The 23,073-nt window shown below is 34.3% G+C and overlaps 2 long non-coding RNA genes across 2 annotated transcripts; both read left to right on the forward strand.

The window, feature by feature from the left end:
* Nucleotides 1–1,209: 1,209 nt before the first annotated feature.
* Nucleotides 1,210–2,370, forward strand: LOC127837108 (uncharacterized). The gene is made up of 3 exons (XR_008029103.1): nucleotides 1,210–1,283; nucleotides 1,679–1,874; nucleotides 2,075–2,370. It is a non-coding gene; the product is annotated as an uncharacterized LOC127837108 (long non-coding RNA).
* Nucleotides 2,371–17,399: 15,029 nt separating this feature from the next.
* LOC127837109 (uncharacterized) lies at nucleotides 17,400–18,561 on the forward strand. The gene is made up of 3 exons (XR_008029104.1): nucleotides 17,400–17,473; nucleotides 17,870–18,065; nucleotides 18,266–18,561. It is a non-coding gene; the product is annotated as an uncharacterized LOC127837109 (long non-coding RNA).
* Nucleotides 18,562–23,073: the final 4,512 nt, after the last annotated feature.

Below are 23,073 nucleotides of genomic sequence, written 5' to 3' on the forward strand. Positions count from 1 at the left end.
AAATAAGAAATGATCATCAGCCACATCAATGCCCTGGGACCATCCACAGCGGTCCACCACATGCTCGACAACGACGAGTCTTGAACGATGAACGACTGATATGGTTGAAATGTAACATTAAATTGAGTTGTGTCGTACATGTATCTCATTTGTATTAGAAATGTAATTAAATTAAATCAGCATGCGGAAAATCTGAATGATAATAATGTGTCGTATTAATATTGTAGTGTGTCAAAAATGTATCTTATTAATATGTGATTACTCCCTCATTATTGTTTTAAATGACATGAAATATATTTATTGTATCCATGTTTTACTTGTTGCTAAATAACGGATTACAAAGTAAATCAGTTATTATTTTTTATTGAACCGATTTGTTTAGGCAAAAAATGATATCAGTTATTTTGGCCGTAAAACCCATTGTTCCAGTACAGTAGCCAGGTGCCTGTGTATTAAGTTGATAAGATAATGATCATCACAGCAGCTTGCTATTACACAGTGTATTCATTCTGCTGGCGTTGTGTTAGATGTCATTTTTATCAGTTTTCAATTATGTGTATCTCTTCGCTTAACTCAACGTTCAATGGCACGCGCACTTAACATAATTATAAAACATAACGCGTATCATTAAATTACTTTTTTATTAATTACGTACACGTATTAAATTGTATATATTGTTTTTTTTCTTGTGTTTTTCTCAACCAGAAAGAAATAATAAAACATATAAATAAATATAAAATTCAACATGAAATCATTTTTATTAAATCATATTTTACAAGAAACTTTTTAAAATAGCATTAAACTTAATTGAAGAGCTTACATTGATTCCGCCATAAATCATTACTTCGTATTACTATTATGTTACTATTATGTTATTTAAATAAAAGCACCAATTAAAAAAACAACAGTATTGCGTTATTTAAATCGTAAAATTAACCAAAAATTTCCTAACAGAATTCGTTTTTCAGAGGTAGCTCATTCATTTCCCTTCATTCTTTACCTTAGGCATAGCATTAATTACTCAACTAAAAAATTAATCCACAGTTTGCAAATAAATGCCTCTAATGTTATTGTAAGCCGATAATAGGTGTCATTAACACCTCGTTGTAGGTATACCTCCTCTATAAAATCAATTTACCGAAACCTCCACGGCTTTTACTATATAAATCAATTTACCGAACTTGTCATTTACCGAAACCTCCAGCACCCTTTGCATTATATCCGTGGGGCAGCATCCTGAATCCCGCAGCTTCTGAACCATGTGCTTCCTGGCAGAGTGATTTGTAAGTTTTCTACTGATTCCAGAATTAATGCACATGTGTTTCATAATTTGTGCAATTTTTTTTATGCCCCATTTTCATGCTGATGAACCATTGCTCATTTCCAGTAGTCGCAGTGATGTTGGCTTTTGTACTTGTTGACAAGTAAAATGGGTCGCTGGGCTCGGAAAACCGATGGGGCCGTTTTGACGCATATATTCTATAATACAAATTTAAAAGTTTAAAGAAATTTTATGAAATAAATTTAGTTTATATATAACTTTTTTTAACAATTTATTTATCTGCATCGTATAAGAGGGTTTTTTCAATTCTGTATATAAAAATCATGTGGATTAACTTATTTGGACATTTTTTTTTCTCTAGAATATAATATCTGTCTATTTCAATTTTCATTATAGAAACAACGAACCTGTAAGTTGCGACAACACATTTGGATGGGTCTTCATCATTGGCCCAAATTCTTGGCGGCACAGTTCTTGCTTCGTCAGTTGCACCCGTTCGAGTCTTTGTCTGCCTCTCGACCAACTCCAGATACTCATCTCCCTCTACGTCTCGACACAGCTTCACATCACCCCATCTAATTAATTCGGAAAGGTGAACCTTTCTTTTTTCTACTTTACTTTCGAGGGTAGTTTTTTATGCTATATTTTCTTAATGTTTTATATTCAAATGTTATAGATTTCAAGTTAAATTAATTGTTCAACAATAAATTGTTATTTTTTTATTACTCGAGCAGTTCTGTTATTTGCTGTTTGGTTTAGTTTTTTCTAAGGGCTTATTTTTTTTATTTTCAGGTTGACGACCAGTGAAAACAATGTTATTTTCAGTTAAAGTTGTGGTGACAGAACACTCTACGAACAAATTTTTAGATACATGTACATGTACAATCTAAATTGCAGACACTGGAAAGTTGAATTGTTAATGTGTTATAAGGCATAGTTTGCCTTTATATTTATAAGACAGAAAAAGTGACAGAAAAATTTGCATTTTTAAGTAATAGTTATAAGTCAAGATGCATCGTATATATTCTGTATTCCAGCAAGTTTGAAATTTTATTTTTTACCGTAAATTGTAATGTTCTTCCACACTCCGCATGCCGAAGTTTGTTGTGAATCGGAACCATAGAGAGTTTATTATGGCCTGTGGACTTCCATTACCAAGTTGCCCTTCATCGTAGAGCTTTTGAATTTCATGCTGCTCTATTGGTTGGGCCGCATTCGCCTTGTTTCCTTTACCTTCTTTCTTAACTTTTTTCCTTTTAGACTGGAAGAAGGTTTGAAAATCAAGTAACCTTCAATCATTTTTAATGTCAAAATTATAGTATTTGTGTGTTAGTAATTAACCCTTTCAGTGCGGGAACCAAATTTTGAAGGCCTTTGCAAACAGTTTGGATCCAGATGAGACGCCCCAGAACGTGGCGTCTCATCTGGATCCAAACTGTTTGCTATTCTGATAATATTCTTTGAAAAAAATTCGAAGAAAATGCTTATTTTAGAAATTCAGCAGACGACATTTTAGCAGACGACAAATTTCCCAGCATGCAAAGGATTAAGTTGATACATTGTCACACGGCTTTTTTTATAATGAGTCAAGGACTGTTCAACAAATGAGTCGCAAACTTTCTAGATTGTTAAATAAATGAGTCGCACACTTTCTAAAATTGTGATAATTTGAGTCGCAAACTTCTTGAAATTGAGAAATTTTTAGTTGCTTCTTGAAATTGTGAAAATTTAAGTTGCCAATTTTCTAAAAATGAGAAAAATTGCAATTCTCACAGAAAGGAAAAAAGCCCTGTGTCATTGATAGTTTTACGAACATTCAAAAATTAAACAACATATAAATAAAATATTAATGAAGTGCATAATTTGCATTTATTAACTTACCGAAAGTGTTTCCCTGAACCGTGGGAATCCTTGGCGCTGTCCCTTAGCGATGGTGAATTGATAATTATTAAGTTGAAGTTCCTTGTCTATACTTGATACAAAAGATCTCAGTGAGGTTGTTTCGTACTCGTCACCATTTTCTTTTCTTATAGACAAAATGAACATGCATAAGATGTTATCAAGTTCTTTCATTTCAATTTGTGTTATATCAGTAGGTAATTGTTGCTGTTTTAAAAATGTTTTCAACTTCTTCAAATTTGAGTCATGCTTTCTGACTGTGTTTTTGTTTTTTTGCTGAGCATTGTATTTGTCAATGTCTCCTAGGCTTATTGGCACAAAGCCTTTTATTTCTTTTGATTAATGATCATTTTTAACCAGGTTTTCCGAAGGAAAAAACTGGTTATTAGATTGGCGAATGCGGGCGGGCTGGCTGGCTGGCGGGCTGGCTGGCTGGCTGGCGGGCTGGCGGAACAAGCTTGTCCGGGCCATAACTATGTCGTTCATTGTCAGATTTTAAAATCATTTGGCACATTTGTTCACCATCATTGGACGGTGTGTCGCGCGAAATAATTACGTCGATATCTCCAAGGTCAAGGTCACACTTTGAGTTCAAAGGTCAAAAATGGCCATAAATGAGCTTGTCCGAGCCATAACTATGTCGTTCATCGTCAGATTTTAAAATCATTTGGCACATTTGTTCACCATCATTGGACGGTGTGTCGCGCGAAATAATTACGTCGATATCTCCAAGGTCAAGGTCACACTTTGAGTTCAAAGGTCAAAAATGGCCATAAATGAGCTTGTCCTGGCCATAACTATGTCATTCATTGTGAGATTTTAAAATCATTTGGCACATTTGTTCACCATCATGGGACGGTGTGTCCCACGAAAGAATCACGTCAATATCTCCAATGTCAAGGTCGCCACGACTAAAAATAGATTAAAAAAAAAAAAAACTTACAAAGGGGGTTAATTTTTTTTGGTCATTTCAAAAGTTCAGTTTGAGTTTTCTCCCTTTATCAGATTTTTTTTTTCACAATGAAAACCTGGTTTTGTGACAATTTTGTCCCTTGTCTTTTATCTCATTTGAGACTAGAATTTTCTCTTCTGTTACAGGATGGTTCTTCCATGTCATCATCAAAAAATGAAGGGTCGATATTGAATTCTGACATTATGTTGTGGTTGACTTCGGTCACATTCAAAATTACCTGTTTATTTTCATATTCATTTAACCATTCAAAATCAATGTTGAAATTTGGAAAATCAGACATGATTTAAATCAGACATGATTTAAATCAAACACCTGTTCAGTCTTTTTTTTGTTACATTTAGTTAAACCTTTACATGATTATTGTTAGTTTTTTAGTTAAAATCTGTTGCGGTCGTCTGCACAAAATGATGGTAGCGGCCCAATTAGTATTTGTGTTCTTTTTTATTGATTACTGCTTTTTTCATTCATATTTTTCGTTTTTATTTTACTTTCATAACATAATGTGAGTTTTTTCAATAAATACTACATGTTTATTAATGTTGTGAATAAAATATGAATGGATTGGTTTGTTTACATTTTAATGAAATGAGCGACATTCCACGCCTACAAAAAGTAGTTCTCCGAGTGGGCGGGACTTAGTATTATAATCATGGAACGCTAGAAATTAGAATGATGAACTCAAATTCGGGCGGAGTTAAACAATGTCATTAATGGGCGGAGCCTAAAAGTGTTATCGGATGGGTATCCGATAACACTTAAAAATATCACGTCAGCGTCTCCAACGTAAATGTGCAGTCGTGGCATAATAAATTAAGCGTTTGCTAAAAGCTAGCTTGTCAACTTTTAAAATGCATATGTACATGTGTATATTTCCATGTTTTAAATTAAGACATTTTAAATAGAAATGTTGAACTTTCATACACTGTCAATAGTGGCAGGTCACATAGTCCTCAGTTGTGGGTCACATTGTCCTCAGTAGTGTGTTACATTGTCCTCAGTGGTCGGTTGCAAAAAAATAAAAATCAGTTTTTCTTGGCCCTGCGTCCCTTTTCACAAACATTTACAGTCTTAATCCGAGACTTAATTACGAATGACTTAAATTCAAGACATTTTCAGCTAGAAAATTGTTTTACTCAACCAAGTCATGTTAGTGGTGTCAATACTAAGATGGTCGTGATGTTTTATGATAATAATATAACGGTCTATACGCTATATTGTTCATTTGAGTCTTAAATAAAAACTCTGATTATTCATGCACATTATAAAGTTGTGAAATAGTTCGTGATTTTAAATCAGATTGCCTTCAGATAGTTCAATATATGCGGAAAAGTACGGCACCTGCGCAAGGCGTCTCCAGTGGTATTCGTCACTGTGTTTAAAAGAACTCCTAGCAAGGAGATTACACCACAGCTCTTGTTAATTTTTGTATGTATTTAATAGCGTTTGGTAAAGCATTAAGGGTATGTTGCAGTAATCCGTTAATGCCACTCATTGTTTCGAAAAACGCGAAAAAACGATTCAAAGGCACACAATAAAGACGCGATTACGTGAGATCACGATTCAAACTCGCAAAAGAATAATAGGATAATATCGCAATCTCCCATCATGTTCTCAAAGGTTTGACCTTTGTATTAACAAGGTTTAAAACGCAAGACTATGCATTATTGCATCGTCATCTCGCGTTATCGCTCCGTCATTTTCGTTTTATAAATACTTCACATGCTTACGTAAAAAATAACTAATCATCAGACACATTCCCATTGATCACAAATCGCTTAAGCCTGTAATAGATATTGCATGAGCCCGTAATCACCCTTGTGTACACACGTAATAGCTATCACATGCACACGCCATAGCTTTATTGTTCTCACATAACTATATTGACATTTCGCCAACTGTCAATCAGATTCTTATCTAAATATCGATCCACCAATCATCGATCGATAAATCGTGCGCACCGGTTACTAAAGACCTGTCCGCCATTTCCTAGACAAGCGTAATGCATAATTCTCATTAATCCAACGAGTTTCTTTTTTTTTTGTTCGATAAAAGAGGATCTGAAGTATAAAGAAACATTGTAAATAAGGTTTGTGTAGCTCGGACAGTCGGTATCCAGATAAATAAGTTAAAGGAATTTAATGGATACAATTTCAAACGCGGAACTATGATCTTGAAAAGAGCGCGTGGAAGCGTCAATAAGTAGAATAGAAAGTAATAGAAAGTTAATTTATTTCAAAAACGGAAAAATTAATATAAGCAATATAAAGTATGAATTATATCACGTTTATATGTAAATTAATAGGGAATATCGGTATTTGCGTAACTTACCGAAATCAACGTTATGAATCGCTTTTCTTGTCAGAAACAACTGAAAACTATTTTATGTTACCATTTTAAGAAAAAAAGTATCGACACCACCGTTGTGTCATTCTGAAATGTTTAATATTATTAATATCACTTTTATACGTAATAACATGGGGGAATTCGGTTCTCGCTCGGCATCAGAAAGCATGTAAAACTTAAGCGAAAATCCAGTTATAAAGCGCTGTTCGTGTCGTATACATATGGATAAAATTTTCGTTAGCATTTTCGTAAATAGCATGGGTAAATACCAGTGTAGAGTGGTTATTTTATTACTAATGCCTCCATTATACGTAGTGCCAGGTTAGATTTCGGTAAAAGCGCAAGCATTTGGAAACGTGTTAAAAGTACCGAAATACCCGTTATGCATAGCTTTTTTAACGAATACTTTTTGCATTTGCATAATAAATATATGACACAAACCTCTTTTACCAGTGTTATAAAGAGTGAACAAGTCCATAAAAATCATCCGGAATATCGCGTTATCTATTGGCAATCTAAAGGCAAAGAAGCCACTTGGTGTAAGCTTGTCTAGATTTTCTAACCTCTAAGCCACGTGACTCGTCCAGGCAAGATGACAATTATAGCGTGCGCTCGTAATTTTATTGCGAACATGCATAATACTATCGCCTGCGACTATTATACTATTGAGAGCGAACGTCATAATAGCTTAACCCATACAGTAAGTATCGTGTGCGCACGTGATGACTATCGCTGATTCACGTAATTGCTATCGCTAATTAAATATTTCTCTTAATGTCGCTGAACAACTTAACCCAAGTTTCTTCTTCCTGCCTTTGCACGGCGCACTCTTGACCTTAAAGATATATGAAGAACGCAAAAGTGCTCGTTGTGCAGTCGCCAGAAACTTTTCGCGCAGTGTCTAGGCATAGAATGCCATGCCGTCGTGATTATTTTGACCTTATGTCAAATACATCGAATATGGCGTCTGCACGAGGCACTGAATAAAGCACGCATTGAACGCCGTAGCAACGCATCCTTCGCATCTCTGCAAGCGATAAATGGATATATCGACCTTCCGAACGCTGTCTTCATTGCCAGGTCACACTGTCCTCAGTGGTGGGCTACACTTTCCTCAGTATGTGTCCTCAGTTGTCAGTTGCCAAAGAAATACAAATCAGATTTTCGTGCGTCCTGCGTCCCTTTTCACAAACATTACGAGTCCAAATCCGAGACTTAACTACGAATTACTAAAATTCGAGACATCTTCAGCTCAAATTGTTTTACTCTACCACGTCATGTTAGTGTTATAAACATTATGAATTACGTTATGTTTTATGATAATGCTAAAATGGTATATACGCTATAGTGTTCCTTTGTGTCTTAAATAAATCAAAGCGCTGAAGGCACTGAAGATGTTCGCAATTGCATAATTTAACACGCATTTCATTTTTCAAAATCAATCGCAAGTTCTAAATGAACACATGCCATTCAACTTTATAAAGTGTGTGTCATAGGGCACGGGTCGAGTTTTGTGTGCACTTTTTATCATCCTTATTATTTCATAGAAATAACTTAGACAAAATAAAAACAACTTGCTTTTTGGACGTTCTGAAAGCATAGAAAGTATGATAAAAATGGCAATGAGAACTTAATATAAAGACAATTTGCAGTCACCATCATATTAAAGGAATATTTTTTCTAATATCAAATAACTATCTCACCAAGAATATAAATTCATAATGAATGTTCCGTGTACAAAACTTTTAATTTTTGATACCATATACAAATTAAATATATGCAATAATCTTCGTATCTTGTATATGCTGGAATAAAAGTATATAAACATTGCTGTTTATGATTTACTTGTTACCCGAGCAGTTCACACTGTGTCAACAACGCTGACATAAACATAGGTATAGCTGTTTTACTCCGTTTTCATCTTAGTGACTTTTACATAACGCCAACAGACACGCATGAATATTTTCATATATTTAATAAGCTGATTCGAGATACAACCTCTGAATTTTCGCTACATCACTGCGTATGTGCTCAATTCAAAGGATGTATCACTTTTCAGTGTAAGGAATTCCGGACTACTCTCTGTGTGCTCAAACGACACAAATTGTGGCCCTGTTACAATTAGGCGTTACAATCCATCTCGCAGAATTTCACTTTCGCCTCCAAGATGAAAAAACAATCATTAGCGAAATAGTATAGTGTCACGATAAGAGAAAATCGTTTAATTATCATACCACAATGTTTGCCGTACTTGGTCAGCACGTCTGGAAATCATTCCTTAATGTGTGGATAGGCTGCCATTATTAACAAGTTTGCTTTTTTGAAATCATTTTTGTATTTAAAAGCATTGTTCTTAAATGTGGCATTTTCAATTCGCAATGAGATTTGTAATGACCCTCGTCATGCGAAAATGGGTCTTATTTCATATGCGCCCATCATATAAATAGCCCACTCAGCTATCTCTCCTTCTGGTAAGGAGAAACATAACATATTAAGTGATTTTATAGCGAACAGCATCGCCTATGGCCTGACTGCGCAAAAGCACAAGTTGGGTTTAACAAACGCTTGCCGAAACGCATAAAACCCATTTTCGCATGACGGCGCTATTGACGTGTGATTTAAATATGTCGCAAGAAAATTGCGTTTAAATCAAATATCAACATACGATATATTTCGATAGTGAAGAAAGACACGCATAACAAGGCATATGAGGACACATATGAAGTGCTCTCCCGTAGTATATTTTTTATCTCTCACACTAATGTGTGGTTTGACAATGCTAACACACATTTCATGCGGTGAATATGCGACTTACAAGTGAAAAACACAACACAATAGTTTAACTTTTGTTTAATTGTATTTATTTATTTAGAAAATTAATTGCAAACTTTATTTCAAAGTCAGCATATACGCCGACTACATTTTTAAAAGATATTTATTGTTATAAATATATTTAATATAATATATTTATTTATTTAGAAAAGTAAATTGCAAACTTTATTTCAAAGTCAGCGTATCCGCCGACTACATTTTTAAAAGATATTTATTGTTATAAATATATTTAATATAATATATTTATTTGTTTTCTGTTTTAGCGATTATAAAGCATTTTCGAGGTTGCCTATAGTATGCCTGTAGTAATTGATGAACTCATATCCAACTGTCTATGTATTGAGAACTATGAATATAAACAAGCTAAACCTTCTACTAACCTTCTACTATTGCGTTGCTAGCACCTGTAAATACAAAAGATCGCCGCTATCTGTTGAGAACCAAAGAACTTTTTCCAGAAATACCCGCTGTAGTAGCATGAACGAGGTTACGAAAACAGTCATTCGTATTATTATTATAAATTCGGGTTTAGCGATTATGAAACATTTTTTTGTTTTTGTCTTTCGTATCGCTGAAGTTATTGTTGAACTTATGTTCAACGTTTTATAAATTGAGAATATAAATAAGCGTTAACTTTTTCCCGAATCTATTAATAGCCTCAATTTACGAATGGCCTGTAAAACGTCATTGAGGTGTATGTGAGAGCGTAACCTATTGCGTTGTTATCACTGGGGGCTGACGAGGTATAAGCGTAGTCCGTTTCGCTACGACGTCGGGTATATGTTAAATGTACATCTGTAAATAAGTTGAACTCGAAAATCAAGCGATCTTTGTTTTCATGAACGAGGATATAGCTAGTTTGCATACTAAAAGACCTAAAAGAGAAATCATTACATTAAATTGCATGCATTGCACGCATTTTAAATTAGCATTAGTTATTATGAACTGTCACGACTTGTATATCTCTAAGCGTTTATTTCTTTAGAAATTCGTTTTTTTATGAGTTAGTTAAACACTTGGTCAGAATGTAATACACTTTATGTTCACTAATGTAAAATTTTTTTTTATCGGAATGCTGTAGATGACAATGTTTTTAACCGTCCGTCGAATACACATGTATGATATTTGGGCATTTGATATCCAACTCTTTTAGATAGTTTTGCTATCGAACGTGTCGTTAAAAAAAAGCTGTATGTCTTAATTGAATCGTGGTGCATACGAAATATCATATTCTTTGTAACAATGATACATGTCATAATTATGGCTTATGGGTAACCTCCTATTGTTTTATACTTTTGAAAATGTGTTCTTTTTAGCTGACGATAAGCTTGATCTGCAAGAAGTAAAACTGGTAAGCATGGTTAACAAATTTGGATGAACATATTACAACTTGATAAATCCGGTTTACAAATCACTTGGAAACTCAGTATATAATCCATTCTCTAACTTAATTGTTAAAGGCATTACACTGATGAAAAGAGTATTAATCGTCTACTTGACCCATTTATGCCAAGTGGACTCAGAGTATTAATCGTCTACTTGACCCATTTATGCCAAGTGGACTCTCCCATCCTTCTAAATTGGATCAATTTATTTCCAAAATTAGGGATATCTAGTATATTTATTTCTATATTTAGAATATTTCTTACAGAAATTCCTTTAAGCAAACAGCGCAGACCCGGGTGAGAAGCCGCATCATGCGGCGTCTAATCTGGGTATACACGCTGTTTGGTAAGGCCTTTTTTCTAGACGCTAGGCATAAATGGGTTAAACATTTACATAAAAATGGAATATTACATTACTGTGATACTCCAATTGGTTGTATCGCACATGTTGATTGGCGCACAATATACAACGTATCTTAGATAGGAATTCCTATCCTGCAGCTTCTATGTGTTAGTGGCAATGCCTAATTATTGGAGTCAGATTATATTTGGATTGATAAACAACAACGACACACCAAGTGTACTAAAACCTTTTTTAAGTGAAAGATACAAAGACTGACATATCAAAGAGAAAAAATAAATAAAATAAATATATTGCTTCTGCTTCGTTGCCTGCGGAAATAAATTGTAGGCCACGAAATTCCATCTATAGAAACGGCGCGTTCAAAGATCGATGGCTTCCAAAAACAGTCGAAAATGACATATACAAGTGTACACATGCGTGGTCGGCATTTTAGTCATCGGTTACTTATATATTGAACTAGATACATACATAAACATGCGTTCTTAATTTTTATCTTCAATCTTGGATTTTAATCACGTTGATTCAATTAGTAACTAAATTTAACTTGGCCAAGATGGCCGACACAAAACAATGCAAATCCTTTTTTTTGGATTTTTTATTCAAACTGTGACGCGTTTGAATATAATTAATTTAATTAAAGAAAAAGAATGCAAAAGTCTAAAAGTAATATGTTCAATGTAACTGTTTGATTTGTATTTAAATTGAAATGCCGCGACTGAACAGATGAGCAGTATAAATGAAACTTTTTTCCAATCCATTCTTCTAGATGAAAGGACTGCTTGTGAAACCGAAATACACTTCACACTGAGGACAGACCTATCACTGAGGACAAACCAAACACTGAGGGCAACTTACACACAGCCAGTGAGGACTTCAAACACCATTTTCTGAGGACATCACACACGAATATCTTTAAATAAAAAAATCTTTATATAAAAAATGTATTATTAATCACTGTGTGTTATGTTATTTTCATAATAAGAAATATTATTCTTTGATATTTGACAACGTAGACTTCTCAAATATATCTGATATATAAGTACATACACTTTGTTTTTGTTTCAAACTGGACAAAGCCCTACCAATGAGGACTTACACACCTCTGTCGGAGAGCATATCCCACAGTTTTTATTATATTGCCCCTCTGTCATAGTAAACCTGCTTTTTTATTATTATATTAATTATCTTCATTAAAACACGGTAAGTTGCTAATATAGTAACCGAATATGAATACATAATCAATTCTGATGATGATATTGTTCGGATAAAGTCCTTGCTATATACAGATATTTTGATTGGATTATCAGATAAATCTAATATATCAGGTATGGTTTACTTACGCCTAAATGTGTTATTTTCCGTGAAAGCGGATACAGAACATTTTAATGCACAAGCGCAACATCAATTCTCTACTGTCTCAATATACACCGATCCTGTGCCATATACATAATGATGCCCGTAACATTATAGTGTGCTTTTTCATAGAATGATTTATAATGTTTTTCATTAATTTAATAATAAATAAGTTGCATTTGTATCATAACGAGTCAAACCACCTCGCTGTTAATGGTTTAAAGTGAACGTGAGTACCGCTCAGTCAATCCAAAACTCAGAAATGCATAATCAACTCTCTTCTGACAAAAACGTGTACTTACTTCGCCATCTATCGAATCTACATCGAAAATGAGAAATTAATTCGTTTAATTCAATTTGCTTTTTCGATGAAAATTGTGTTTTTCGACAACAGATGACGAAAGAACAGCATGAATTGTAATATATACATTCGTTTCATTCGTAGATAGTCCGAATAGTATAACACAATGAACTACATCGATATGTCATCTGCTAAACACGCAGGACAGTAGACTATACTTTGAGTTATTTATCTGAGTAATAGTCGTACACAAAGCTCCTGTAAGCTATCTATCCACTCATTTAAAATAACTTGCAAATGTTACTTCCCTTCATAAATGCCATACAGCGCTCTTACTGGTCAATTTAAAGGTAAAATGAAAAACCGCAAATTATTTTTTTCATCTAAGTCGAACTCCGTAGTTAAATTTAGTTTAATAAGATTTAACAATTTCTTATAATTATATTTAACTGCATGTGGCCACTAAACAATATTTTGAGTTACGCGCGAACACAAAATAAATATCCTTCGGATCACCACTAGAAACATTTGTTTAGAATTGATAAAATCACTATCCCGCTCTTTCTCTCTCTCTTGCCCAGCCCACACTCTCTCAGGATTGTGATGGCGAAATCATCGCGAAGAAACGATTCGATGATAATAAGACGACAATGCGAAATCTCGCGTTTTAGACATTGCGAACATAAAGGTAAAAACGTTGAGAACATGATGGGAGGTTACGATATTAACCTATTATGCATGTGCATGTTTGAATCGTGATCTCGCGTAATCGCGTCGTTTTTTTGTGCCTATGAATCGTGTTTTCGCATTTTCGCACCTGCATATAGAGGTCGACAATGCAAATTGTCTAAATGGCACTAACGGAAAACTGTAACATCCCATAAATGATTTATCCACCGCTATTAATTGCATACACAAATTAACAACAGATTTGAAGTAACATCCTTGCTAGGAGTTCTTTTAAACAAATATGCGGAAAAAGTACGGCGCATGCGCAAGGCGGCCCCAGTGGTATTCGTCACTGCTGTTTGTTTAAAAAAACTCCTAGAAAAGAGATTACATCACAGCTCTGAACATGATTAATACTATCGCCTGCACATTAAATACTTTCAAGAGCACACGTTATAATAGCGTAACGCAGACAATCAGTCTTGTGTGTTCACGTGATGAATATCGCATATTCACGTAATCGTTAATGAAATAGTTTTCTACATGTCGCTGAACCATTAGGCCCAAGTTACAGTATATCGGCGTCTGCACGCCACCTCCAAGATATATGAAGAACGCAAAAGTAATCGTTGTGCAGTCGCCAGCAACTTTTTGCGCAGTGATTATACATAGAACGCCATGTCGCCGCGATTGTTTCGACCTTATTTCTAATACGTCGAATATGAAGTCGGCACTAGGAACTGAAAAGATCGTGTTTGGAACGCCGTATCAACACATCTTTGGCATCTTCATCTCTGCAAGCGAAGTATAGACGCGCTAGAAAAGTTGTAGGGTCGGAGCCATCGGCGTGTTGATTTTGGCGTGCTTCATACCCGCTAATACGCCAGAAAGATGGCAGGAAGTAGCCACCAAACAAAAACACATACGGATATATAGAGAATATATGGTTGGTGACTTTTGATATCATGTGATATCAGACGAGGCTGATGTGGCGTAGGAAAAGGCGAGGCTTGCCGAGCCTTTTCACACGCCATATCGGCCGAGTCTGATATCACATGATATCAAAAGTCACCAACCATATATTCTATTTATTATGCCACATAAAAAGCAAAAAAGCAAATTTCAACGAGGTAACGAAAACATACCACCGCTAATTTTTATTGATTTACGGTAGTTTAATATGCAAATTAGACGCGGCCTTATTACATCCGCTAGCGTCTGCATATTTCCACATTAAAAATAGTTCAAAAGTTAACAATAAACAAGAACATTTTAACGCACATAATTTAACAAAATAAAAAGTAAAATGACTTCAGAAATCAATACTTTAAATTAAAATTTCTGCACTAAATATAAATTTACAATATATTTTATGCGAACATATTTGCCTTGTACATGTAAGTTTTACAAACAAACTAACGGCCATTTTCATGGCGAACGTGTCAACAGTGTTGTGTGAAAATTTGAAACAAGAAAATGGACAGTAACAATATCGAACGGGATTTTAACATTACGTTTACATTGGATTTTAAATCAGTTACTTATTTGGCATTTTTGGCATCACCGTAGTAAACATTTAAGTTTGAAATGTTCACTGTTGCCCCAAAAAACAGACCCCCACGTGTCGAGTCAAAGTGGGTGGGGAAAGAGATTGCTTCTGGATTTAAAGTTGCTGTAACTTCTTGAGGAAGCTGTTGTTGTCCAGGATTCAGAAGTGCTGCCAGTTGTGAATGGGACGAAGATGAAATGGCGATGCTTTCGCGCTGCATCATGCTTTGGGACATGTTTGATGCAATGGATTCGTTGCTTTTGGCAATGCTAGTACCTGCCAAAATATTGGAACATTTCTTTTGAGTCTGAAGGGAAATGTTGCTATAGTTAATTATGCTTTGAACGTTTTTGTGTCCACTGATTTGCATTGGGTTATGGAGGTTTCGGTAAATGACAAGTTCGGTAAATTGATTTATATAGTAAAAGCCGTGGAGGTTTCGGTAAATTGATTTTATAGAGGAGGTATACCTACAACGAGGTGTTAATGACACCTATTATCGGCTTACAATAACATTATAGGTATTTATTTGCAAACTGTGGATTAATTTTGATGTACATTAATTGAGTTGTTTGGCACTAATTAATTTATCTGTTTAAATGTACGGACTTGATTTTATCAAATTAGAGATGTTTGCAAAGTGTTATTATTAATTATCCAGGCTTGCAACCTATTGATATTCTAATCGATGGAGGTAAATTATATATTAAAAGTTTATCTTTAGGTCATGATCGTTTTGTATTTTATATATGTTTTTAAACAATTAGTTGATAAAAACCTTAATTAAAGCGTATCAGTTAAAAAAAATATAATAATGTGGCTCTTACAAGAGGTGGCCTCCACGTGGCAAGAGCTGGGCAACATATTCATTATGTTAGCAAACTACCTCATGTTTATATAATGGTTAAGTTTCGGTGGTTTAAAATACTAAGATCAAATATGTTTGTTTCTTATATAAATAAATTTCTTGCTTCTTTTTCCTACAATAAGGTCAGCACATAAGGTATTATTCTTAAAATAATCTAGATATGTATGTTTAGATCGTGAACATGCTTTAACACTGGTGGCCGAGTTTTTACATACACGACCAGTAACTTTCAAACTGAGAAATAAACAAACGTTTTCCTTCTTTAATCATGTTTACCAAAAATACTGGTGGTGACATCAAAGGATGTTTATTTGTGGTAAAAATAACATTATTATGTAATTGGGTAATTATAAAATTATAATGGTCATTGTCAAATAAGAAATGATCATCAGCCACATCAATGCCCTGGGACCATCCACAGCGGTCCACCACATGCTCGACAACGACGAGTCTTGAACGATGAACGACTGATATGGTTGAAATGTAACATTAAATTGAGTTGTGTCGTACATGTATCTCATTTGTATTAGAAATGTAATTAAATTAAATCAGCATGCGGAAAATCTGAATGATAATAATGTGTCGTATTAATATTGTAGTGTGTCAAAAATGTATCTTATTAATATGTGATTACTCCCTCATTATTGTTTTAAATGACATGAAATATATTTATTGTATCCATGTTTTACTTGTTGCTAAATAACGGATTACAAAGTAAATCAGTTATTATTTTTTATTGAACCGATTTGTTTAGGCAAAAAATGATATCAGTTATTTTGGCCGTAAAACCCATTGTTCCAGTACAGTAGCCAGGTGCCTGTGTATTAAGTTGATAAGATAATGATCATCACAGCAGCTTGCTATTACACAGTGTATTCATTCTGCTGGCGTTGTGTTAGATGTCATTTTTATCAGTTTTCAATTATGTGTATCTCTTCGCTTAACTCAACGTTCAATGGCACGCGCACTTAACATAATTATAAAACATAACGCGTATCATTAAATTACTTTTTTATTAATTACGTACACGTATTAAATTGTATATATTGTTTTTTTTCTTGTGTTTTTCTCAACCAGAAAGAAATAATAAAACATATAAATAAATATAAAATTCAACATGAAATCATTTTTATTAAATCATATTTTACAAGAAACTTTTTAAAATAGCATTAAACTTAATTGAAGAGCTTACATTGATTCCGCCATAAATCATTACTTCGTATTACTATTATGTTACTATTATGTTATTTAAATAAAAGCACCAATTAAAAAAACAACAGTATTGCGTTATTTAAATCGTAAAATTAACCAAAAATTTCCTAACAGAATTCGTTTTTCAGAGGTAGCTCATTCATTTCCCTTCATTCTTTACCTTAGGCATAGCATTAATTACTCAACTAAAAAATTAATCCACAGTTTGCAAATAAATGCCTCTAATGTTATTGTAAGCCGATAATAGGTGTCATTAACACCTCGTTGTAGGTATACCTCCTCTATAAAATCAATTTACCGAAACCTCCACGGCTTTTACTATATAAATCAATTTACCGAACTTGTCATTTACCGAAACCTCCAGCACCCTTTGCATTATATCCGTGGGGCAGCATCCTGAATCCCGCAGCTTCTGAACCATGTGCTTCCTGGCAGAGTGATTTGTAAGTTTTCTACTGATTCCAGAATTAATGCACATGTGTTTCATAATTTGTGCAATTTTTTTTATGCCCCATTTTCATGCTGATGAACCATTGCTCATTTCCAGTAGTCGCAGTGATGTTGGCTTTTGTACTTGTTGACAAGTAAAATGGGTCGCTGGGCTCGGAAAACCGATGGGGCCGTTTTGACGCATATATTCTATAATACAAATTTAAAAGTTTAAAGAAATTTTATGAAATAAATTTAGTTTATATATAACTTTTTTTAACAATTTATTTATCTGCATCGTATAAGAGGGTTTTTTCAATTCTGTATATAAAAATCATGTGGATTAACTTATTTGGACATTTTTTTTTTCTCTAGAATATAATATCTGTCTATTTCAATTTTCATTATAGAAACAACGAACCTGTAAGTTGCGACAACACATTTGGATGGGTCTTCATCATTGGCCCAAATTCTTGGCGGCACAGTTCTTGCTTCGTCAGTTGCACCCGTTCGAGTCTTTGTCTGCCTCTCGACCAACTCCAGATACTCATCTCCCTCTACGTCTCGACACAGCTTCACATCACCCCATCTAATTAATTCGGAAAGGTGAACCTTTCTTTTTTCTACTTTACTTTCGAGGGTAGTTTTTTATGCTATATTTTCTTAATGTTTTATATTCAAATGTTATAGATTTCAAGTTAAATTAATTGTTCAACAATAAATTGTTATTTTTTTATTACTCGAGCAGTTCTGTTATTTGCTGTTTGGTTTAGTTTTTTCTAAGGGCTTATTTTTTTTATTTTCAGGTTGACGACCAGTGAAAACAATGTTATTTTCAGTTAAAGTTGTGGTGACAGAACACTCTACGAACAAATTTTTAGATACATGTACATGTACAATCTAAATTGCAGACACTGGAAAGTTGAATTGTTAATGTGTTATAAGGCATAGTTTGCCTTTATATTTATAAGACAGAAAAAGTGACAGAAAAATTTGCATTTTTAAGTAATAGTTATAAGTCAAGATGCATCGTATATATTCTGTATTCCAGCAAGTTTGAAATTTTATTTTTTACCGTAAATTGTAATGTTCTTCCACACTCCGCATGCCGAAGTTTGTTGTGAATCGGAACCATAGAGAGTTTATTATGGCCTGTGGACTTCCATTACCAAGTTGCCCTTCATCGTAGAGCTTTTGAATTTCATGCTGCTCTATTGGTTGGGCCGCATTCGCCTTGTTTCCTTTACCTTCTTTCTTAACTTTTTTCCTTTTAGACTGGAAGAAGGTTTGAAAATCAAGTAACCTTCAATCATTTTTAATGTCAAAATTATAGTATTTGTGTGTTAGTAATTAACCCTTTCAGTGCGGGAACCAAATTTTGAAGGCCTTTGCAAACAGTTTGGATCCAGATGAGACGCCCCAGAACGTGGCGTCTCATCTGGATCCAAACTGTTTGCTATTCTGATAATATTCTTTGAAAAAAATTCGAAGAAAATGCTTATTTTAGAAATTCAGCAGACGACATTTTAGCAGACGACAAATTTCCCAGCATGCAAAGGATTAAGTTGATACATTGTCACACGGCTTTTTTTATAATGAGTCAAGGACTGTTCAACAAATGAGTCGCAAACTTTCTAGATTGTTAAATAAATGAGTCGCACACTTTCTAAAATTGTGATAATTTGAGTCGCAAACTTCTTGAAATTGAGAAATTTTTAGTTGCTTCTTGAAATTGTGAAAATTTAAGTTGCCAATTTTCTAAAAATGAGAAAAATTGCAATTCTCACAGAAAGGAAAAAAGCCCTGTGTCATTGATAGTTTTACGAACATTCAAAAATTAAACAACATATAAATAAAATATTAATGAAGTGCATAATTTGCATTTATTAACTTACCGAAAGTGTTTCCCTGAACCGTGGGAATCCTTGGCGCTGTCCCTTAGCGATGGTGAATTGATAATTATTAAGTTGAAGTTCCTTGTCTATACTTGATACAAAAGATCTCAGTGAGGTTGTTTCGTACTCGTCACCATTTTCTTTTCTTATAGACAAAATGAACATGCATAAGATGTTATCAAGTTCTTTCATTTCAATTTGTGTTATATCAGTAGGTAATTGTTGCTGTTTTAAAAATGTTTTCAACTTCTTCAAATTTGAGTCATGCTTTCTGACTGTGTTTTTGTTTTTTTGCTGAGCATTGTATTTGTCAATGTCTCCTAGGCTTATTGGCACAAAGCCTTTTATTTCTTTTGATTAATGATCATTTTTAACCAGGTTTTCCGAAGGAAAAAACTGGTTATTAGATTGGCGAATGCGGGCGGGCTGGCTGGCTGGCGGGCTGGCTGGCTGGCTGGCGGGCTGGCGGAACAAGCTTGTCCGGGCCATAACTATGTCGTTCATTGTCAGATTTTAAAATCATTTGGCACATTTGTTCACCATCATTGGACGGTGTGTCGCGCGAAATAATTACGTCGATATCTCCAAGGTCAAGGTCACACTTTGAGTTCAAAGGTCAAAAATGGCCATAAATGAGCCTGTCCGAGCCATAACTATGTCGTTCATCGTCAGATTTTAAAATCATTTGGCACATTTGTTCACCATCATTGGACGGTGTGTCGCGCGAAATAATTACGTCGATATCTCCAAGGTCAAGGTCACACTTTGAGTTCAAAGGTCAAAAATGGCCATAAATGAGCTTGTCCTGGCCATAACTATGTCATTCATTGTGAGATTTTAAAATCATTTGGCACATTTGTTCACCATCATGGGACGGTGTGTCCCACGAAAGAATCACGTCAATATCTCCAATGTCAAGGTCGCCACGACTAAAAATAGATTAAAAAAAAAAAAAACTTACAAAGGGGGTTAATTTTTTTTGGTCATTTCAAAAGTTCAGTTTGAGTTTTCTCCCTTTATCAGATTTTTTTTTCACAATGAAAACCTGGTTTTGTGACAATTTTGTCCCTTGTCTTTTATCTCATTTGAGACTAGAATTTTCTCTTCTGTTACAGGATGGTTCTTCCATGTCATCATCAAAAAATGAAGGGTCGATATTGAATTCTGACATTATGTTGTGGTCGACTTCGGTCACATTCAAAATTACCTGTTTATTTTCATATTCATTTAACCATTCAAAATCAATGTTGAAATTTGGAAAATCAGACATGATTTAAATCAGACATGATTTAAATCAAACACCTGTTCAGTCTTTTTTTTGTTACATTTAGTTAAACCTTTACATGATTATTGTTAGTTTTTTAGTTAAAATCTGTTGCGGTCGTCTGCACAAAATGATGGTAGCGGCCCAATTAGTATTTGTGTTCTTTTTTATTGATTACTGCTTTTTTCATTCATATTTTTCGTTTTTATTTTACTTTCATAACATAATGTGAGTTTTTTCAATAAATACTACATGTTTATTAATGTTGTGAATAAAATATGAATGGATTGGTTTGTTTACATTTTAATGAAATGAGCGACATTCCACGCCTACAAAAAGTAGTTCTCCGAGTGGGCGGGACTTAGTATTATAATCATGGAACGCTAGAAATTAGAATGATGAACTCAAATTCGGGCGGAGTTAAACAATGTCATTAATGGGCGGAGCCTAAAAGTGTTATCGGATGGGTATCCGATAACACTTAAAAATATCACGTCAGCGTCTCCAACGTAAATGTGCAGTCGTGGCATAATAAATTAAGCGTTTGCTAAAAGCTAGCTTGTCAACTTTTAAAATGCATATGTACATGTGTATATTTCCATGTTTTAAATTAAGACATTTTAAATAGAAATGTTGAACTTTCATACACTGTCAATAGTGGCAGGTCACATAGTCCTCAGTTGTGGGTCACATTGTCCTCAGTAGTGTGTTACATTGTCCTCAGTGGTCGGTTGCAAAAAAATAAAAATCAGTTTTTCTTGGCCCTGCGTCCCTTTTCACAAACATTTACAGTCTTAATCCGAGACTTAATTACGAATGACTTAAATTCAAGACATTTTCAGCTAGAAAATTGTTTTACTCAACCAAGTCATGTTAGTGGTGTCAATACTAAGATGGTCGTGATGTTTTATGATAATAATATAACGGTCTATACGCTATATTGTTCATTTGAGTCTTAAATAAAAACTCTGATTATTCATGCACATTATAAAGTTGTGAAATAGTTCGTGATTTTAAATCAGATTGCCTTCAGATAGTTCAATATATGCGGAAAAGTACGGCACCTGCGCAAGGCGTCTCCAGTGGTATTCGTCACTGTGTTTAAAAGAACTCCTAGCAAGGAGATTACACCACAGCTCTTGTTAATTTTTGTATGTATTTAATAGCGTTTGGTAAAGCATTAAGGGTATGTTGCAGTAATCCGTTAATGCCACTCATTGTTTCGAAAAACGCGAAAAAAACGATTCAAAGGCACACAATAAAGACGCGATTACGTGAGATCACGATTCAAACTCGCAAAAGAATAATAGGATAATATCGCAATCTCCCATCATGTTCTCAAAGGTTTGACCTTTGTATTAACAAGGTTTAAAACGCAAGACTATGCATTATTGCATCGTCATCTCGCGTTATCGCTCCGTCATTTTCGTTTTATAAATACTTCACATGCTTACGTAAAAAATAACTAATCATCAGACACATTCCCATTGATCACAAATCGCTTAAGCCTGTAATAGATATTGCATGAGCCCGTAATCACCCTTGTGTACACACGTAATAGCTATCACATGCACACGCCATAGCTTTATTGTTCTCACATAACTATATTGACATTTCGCCAACTGTCAATCAGATTCTTATCTAAATATCGATCCACCAATCATCGATCGATAAATCGTGCGCACCGGTTACTAAAGACCTGTCCGCCATTTCCTAGACAAGCGTAATGCATAATTCTCATTAATCCAACGAGTTTCTTTTTTTTTTGTTCGATAAAAGAGGATCTGAAGTATAAAGAAACATTGTAAATAAGGTTTGTGTAGCTCGGACAGTCGGTATCCAGATAAATAAGTTAAAGGAATTTAATGGATACAATTTCAAACGCGGAACTATGATCTTGAAAAGAGCGCGTGGAAGCGTCAATAAGTAGAATAGAAAGTAATAGAAAGTTAATTTATTTCAAAAACGGAAAAATTAATATAAGCAATATAAAGTATGAATTATATCACGTTTATATGTAAATTAATAGGGAATATCGGTATTTGCGTAACTTACCGAAATCAACGTTATGAATCGCTTTTCTTGTCAGAAACAACTGAAAACTATTTTATGTTACCATTTTAAGAAAAAAAGTATCGACACCACCGTTGTGTCATTCTGAAATGTTTAATATTATTAATATCACTTTTATACGTAATAACATGGGGGAATTCGGTTCTCGCTCGGCATCAGAAAGCATGTAAAACTTAAGCGAAAATCCAGTTATAAAGCGCTGTTCGTGTCGTATACATATGGATAAAATTTTCGTTAGCATTTTCGTAAATAGCATGGGTAAATACCAGTGTAGAGTGGTTATTTTATTACTAATGCCTCCATTATACGTAGTGCCAGGTTAGATTTCGGTAAAAGCGCAAGCATTTGGAAACGTGTTAAAAGTACCGAAATACCCGTTATG

The sequence above is a fragment of the Dreissena polymorpha genome, chromosome 7 (assembly GCF_020536995.1).
Source record: "Dreissena polymorpha isolate Duluth1 chromosome 7, UMN_Dpol_1.0, whole genome shotgun sequence".
NCBI lineage: Eukaryota > Metazoa > Mollusca > Bivalvia > Myida > Dreissenidae > Dreissena > Dreissena polymorpha.